The sequence below is a fragment of the Gymnoscopelus microlampas genome (assembly GCF_963454915.1).
Source record: "Gymnoscopelus microlampas genome assembly, chromosome: 21".
NCBI lineage: Eukaryota > Metazoa > Chordata > Actinopteri > Myctophiformes > Myctophidae > Gymnoscopelus > Gymnoscopelus microlampas.
This window is the reverse complement of record NC_139958.1, coordinates 14,867,067-14,873,362: the sequence shown is the minus strand read 5'-3', so window position 1 is coordinate 14,873,362 and position 6,296 is coordinate 14,867,067.

Below are 6,296 nucleotides of genomic sequence, written 5' to 3'. Positions count from 1 at the left end.
AGCACTCAACTCAATAAATACGTGCAAACTGATCTATTTTGCAAGAGTGACTGACATTTTGACTTGCGTCTTCCTCAGAGTCAAAGAAGTTACTGAAACCCTTACTATACCAGAGACAATCTGTTACAGACAATGGAATAGGCTTAAAAAAAAAAAAAGTTAAAATATGGAGATAAGCGGTTTCTGCCCGACAACAGCGATATATTGTGGTATTGTTTCTTCTTCCAGTACAGCTGTATATCACAGTGAGAAATGTCAGTGTGTTTCCTTCCTCATTATGACTTCAGCAGAGGAAACAGACTCACTCAGGAAAGTGTTCATACTGTCTGCCTTGAAAAAAAAAGAAAGAAAAGACCCTAACCCTAGGGGTTCAGCGTCTTGCTCAAGGACACTTCGACACTAACTCTGGGGGACCACGAGCCCAGGATCGAACTGGGAACCTTGCGGTTTCCAGTTCACTCTACCCGGCCACCCTACTCCAACACCCTATTTGAATCCTGAAAAGTAGCCTAACTGTTTTGGACATATGAGGTTCCACCAACATTTTAAATAGCAAAATAGCCAATCTACAAGCTCACAATGCGTCGCACTGTGACACATTGTGAAACATAGGTAGTGATACATAGTGATACATGCATGCGTTAGTGCCTGTGTGTGTGTGGGTGCGTGTGTGTGTGTGTGTGTGTGTGTGTGTGTGTGTGTGTGTGCGTGTTGGTCTACTTTTGTTATCACTGTGTGTTCTGTGGAGACAGGAAACAGCGTTGTTTGGCACAGGAAACGAGCTGATGGCAGAGATGGAGAGAGAAATGTTTGTTTGTTCCCATCATAGTTCATACACACACACACACACGCACGCACGCACGCACGCACGCACGCACGCACGCACGCACGCACACACACACACACACACACACACACATCGTCAAGATGGCCAACTAATATAACCTTTATACAGTGGTGGAAGAAGTACTGTTTTTTTTGTTGTTGCTGTCGGTCAGAAACCTCTTATCTCCATATTTTAACTTTTTGTGTTTCTTTGTAAAATGTACGCCCTACTTTTATCATACTACAGCGTCACACATGCCCATGCAGTGATGTAAACACATGATATCGGTCACCACTAGGCGGACCCTCCCCGGAAGCAGAGAAGATTAGCTTCATTAGCTCCATGCATCGTGCATCTCAGGTCCTTAAATTAGATACTAATTTCCTATAGTTTGCAATCTTTCCTTGCATGTTAGTCCCTCCCACTGAGGAAACATGTATGCAGTGCACTATGCATTATTGCCTTATTTTTTTTATGCTACGTTGATGAATTGAATACATAGGACCACAATGGAAACAAGTCCCCAGGACTTTTTTGTGTTCAATGTCTGACTGTACCTCATGCTGTTTACATTTCTGACTATTAGAGGAGGAGGATCCAAGTCTAAGTAAGTTAGCAATATTCGACCAGGAGAATCTACGCTGAGCACTTTGTACACCACTGCATGTGATGGACAATAAAAAACAGATAATGTGGAAGGGAGGGGTAAGGGGGGGGGGGGCATTCCCGGTGGTCTGTAAAGACAATGGACTCAAAGGGAAGTGATAAGAAACAGGACATCCTCACACTTCATCTTAACCCTCCACTAAACATCATCTGACATCTGTGTCACTCATCTTCCTTTATGTAGTTAGACCATCTGTGTCACTCCTCTGACGTCAGGTTAGGACGGTGAACCTTTTTAATCTCAAGGATTTTCCCCACTTTGATATCGTCTCCGTCGGGTGGAAACCTCACATGTCCAAAACTGTGACTTTCCAGGCTTCAGATTGAAAAATAGCAAAAGTAGCAGATACACAAGCTAAAAACGCGTCGCTTCTTGGTGAATAGTCACCAAAAAACCTATAAATTGCACACATATGGGGCACTACAGTTACAGCAATGTCAAACATTTCAAATGGCCGTAACTTGGTGACCTTTGATCAGCGCAATATAGGATATAGGATAGAATATTCAAAAGTGCATGCTTTTTAAAATACTTAGAGGCTTTCATGAAGATCGGCTATTTTTATATATTTTTGTATTTGATCTTTTTATTCATTTATCAAACCATTTGGATGAACTTGAAGAAGTATCTACAGTAAATGTATTCTGAACTATGTTATTGCAGAGCATAATGTATGAAAAGTACACAATTGCAGGACAATATTTGACCAAATGCCAACATTCATTATGCCATAGAAAGAAAAAAAGAGAACAGGATGCATCTGGCCCACCGAAGACGCACATGCACACAGGCAGACACACACACACACACACACACACACACACACACACACACACACACACACACACACACACACACACACACACACACACACACACACACACACACACACACACACACACACACACACACACACACACACACACACACACACACCCCATTGTCTTTGTGTATGTGTTTTGTATTACTTTAGACTGTGATTAAGCTATTAGTTTGATTACTAAGACACACACGGATTGGACTGACTCACTGACCTACTACATGACATCACTTCCTGGTCTAGTTATCAGATTGGCGTGGCGCACACACACACACACACACACACACACACACACACACACACACACACACACACACACACACACACACACACACACACACACACACACACACACACACACACACACACACACAGTCACACACAGATGCATTTTCCAGAAGGAGCAGTGATTGTTTGCTAAATGGAATGTTGTTTGTCAGCATGTTGACAGCTATTGTGGACACGCAACACCTGCAGCCACACACGTGCACACACGCACACTCACACACCTGCTCGTGTTAACTGCAGTTTTAGGAGTGATCTCTGCAGTCAGGAACAAATAGCAACAGTTAACACGTGCACACACTGTAAAAAGCTGCCCCCACCCTTGGGACTTTTAAAAACATGCTTAAGACCCACCTTTTCACAGCAGATGACTCCTATTATATAGGTTCACTGGATGTTTTGTGTTTTTGTGTGCATACGTGCGTACGTGCGTGTGTACGTGCGTGTTTTGTTTTCGAGTCCCTCCTGTTGTGACTGACTGACAGTGTGGGAGCAAGGCAAAGTCACAGCACGACAAAACAGGGCACAACTGACAGGGAAGGGGGACACCCGGCAGGAAAGAGACCATGACCGTGACCCTATTTGTTCCCCCATAAATGAATGCCCTAATGCAGGGGTCTTCAAGGTTTTTCAGCCCAAGGACCCCATAGCTGAGACAGAGACGAAGCAGGGACCCCCACTACATTGCATATATACAATTTTGTTGCAGATTAAACCTTTTCATAGATTTCATAGATAGCTTCATTGACTATCATCAGTGCTGTGTAAATTAATGTCTTTTGTTCATTTCAGACATTTAACCACTTAAACCTTCAATACTTGGTACTTGATTTGCTCCTTTCCCCCCTACACCAAACCTCTTTGCCGAAAAGAGCCAATCTATTAACACTCACAACGCCTCGGCTATTTTCGGCTAATGTTCCTCAGAATAGAGATGCTAAGGTTCATGCTAAGTGGTTAATGTAAGAAAAAGAAAATCCTATCACAAAGATTTGGCAGACCCCCTGGAGTAACTTTGAGGACCCCCTACCCCCGCACAAAAACATATTTCACCCACTGTTTTTCACCTGTAAACCTTGTGATGTGACAATAAATAAAGTTTATTCTGATTCTGATTTATTTTTTTGTACACTCCTCAAGACAACAATATTTTTGTTTAGTTTGATTGTTTTAGTTTGCCTTAGACAAATTCTTTATCTCACCCAGCCAGTGTTTCCTCCAGCTTGTTAGTGTTTATCGACTGGGTCATCTCCCCTTTCCGCTAACCTCCAGAATAGATAGACCAGATATGACGAGCAGACCTTGGTCATTTGTTCTCATGTTTTTGTTACTTAGGCTTGTTTTTCTTGCCTACAAAGTTAATATTTAGATAGCAGGTTATTTAGAGTCTAAAATAATAACCTGCTATCTAAATATAAAATTTTAGACAGATGCTCGGTCCATTGTTTACCTGGTATCCTAATAGTTTCAATGTAGAGATTATTATTTTGATAGTACAGTATATTGTTTAGACTGATGCTAGGTTCCTGGTTTACCTGTGTCCTAAATCTTGATTTACTGAGGCACTACACTGTCTCTCTGCATTTGATGTACAGTATGCGTTTACCTTGCTTAAATCTCTCTAGGTAAGAATGTTAAATGCCTACATTGTAAATTGTAATTGCATAATGATTAATATGCTACGATAAGATGAGTATGGCACCACCTTCTGAGTTTTAGGCTGTCATAGCTGAGTGGTTAGTGAGCCCGCCTAGGGAGCCAGAGGCCCTGGTTGCCCCAGGTTCGATTCCAGGCCACGCCAGCATATGAGTCGATGAAATGAAATTTGTCCCTGAGCAAGACTCTTAACCCCTAATTGCTCACAGGTTCTCATTGGAAACAAGACCGCAAGGACTTTCATGAACGACCTGTTAAAAGGAATTATCCTTATCCTGAAAGTGATTTTTATTGTATGTAGTAGCCTTTATTTATACTAAAAAATATAATTTTGCCGTGAGACACTATGATTGGACGGAGCATGAAATCAGGCTTAACTGATTGTAATTGTCACTTACTGTAAACTCTAAAAGACACAGTAGTCACTGCCCCATCTCGTACTGTATACAGATGCTATCTTACTGAGCTCCAGACCCTTACAGTAGAAATGACTCATCATCCTAATGACTCATTTAGTGCTGACTCTAGTTACAAACATGCAATAGTACTGGTGCGTAATGACATACAGTAGGCCTACTGTGGGGAACAGGGCTGTTTTTGCCTATTATTTGCATGATAAGCAACAGCAATGGGCCTCCTTACTTATTCCTTCTTCCTTCCGCCTCTTTAGGGGGTCTCTGGGTATACACTGCAAATTAGGTTTATTCACCAACTTGTCAGCTGTTTGCAATAAACAAATTAAACAAGAACAATTTAAGTACTCAACACAACTAATATTGCAAGTGGTTTTCTTCCCAATTCAACAACAATATTCCACTTTTCAAGAACTGACTGCTGTATTGTGCTTCATCGATTTCAAAAAGGCATTTGACTCGATACACAGAGGCACAATGATGAAAATCCTTAAGGCCTACGGTGTCCCTCCCAATTTACTCCGGGCAATAGAGACCATGTACAGTACGCAGGAACAAGGGCCAAGGTGGTGACCTCAGATGGCAACAGTGAGGAGTTTGACATCCTAATGCAATGCAAGGGGACACCCTAGCCCCCTTCCTCTTCGTCATAGTCCTGGACTTTGCGCTCAGGAAGGCCATCAGTGGACGAGAGCAGGATCTTGGCTTCACTCTAACACCAAAGAGGTCGAGGCGACATCCCACAGTAGTCCCGACAGACCTGGACTATGCGGACGACATCAGCCTGCTCTCCAACCACGTGGAACAAGCACAGGAGCTCTTGAACAGAGTGGAGTCAGAGTGTGCAATGGTTGGCCTTCGGCTAAATGCCAAGAAAACTGAGGTTATCACCTATAACATCCTATCGGAACATCCACCTCTGACAACAACAGGAGGCACTGCTCTGAAGGAAGTCAAGGACTTCAAATACCAGGGCTCATGGGTCAACTCAGCTGAGAAAGACCTTAAAGTGAGGAAGGCACTTGCATGGAGGGCCCTGAACGGCATGGCCAGTGTATGGAACTCCAATCCCCCCCCCCCCCCCCCCCCCCCCGACAAATCAGCTTCTTCTATGCAACGGTAGAATCTGTTCTCCTATATGGCAGTAAAGAACAGGGTAAACTGTTGTGCCCTTCTTTGTCCTTTGGTCACGGTTGACTGCAGGTGCGGTGGCCTCAAAAACATAAAGGAAAACTGGCAGAAAAAGACTTGCTCGCTGCATAAAGATTAAGGAAAACTCCATTGACAGACTAAAGAAAATATTATTTCTTTATTTTAAATGCTCATAATGTGCTCTGTGCTCATAGTGAGGGGCGAATTTAAAAAAGAAAAAGTTTCGGTCCTGGGAGCTTCGCGTCCTGGGATATCACTGACGAAGGTCCCAGGACCAAAACGTTAGCTTTTTTTAAAAGTTTTTGTGTGTGTGTGTGTGTGTGTGTGTGTGTGTGTGTGTGTGTGTGTGTGTGTGTGTGTGTGTGTGTGTGTGTGTGTGTGTGTGTGTGTGTGTGTGTGTGTGTGTGTGTGTGTGTGTGTGTGTGTGTGTGTGTGTGTGTGTGTGTGTGTGTGTGTGTGGCCCTCCACTCACTTTAT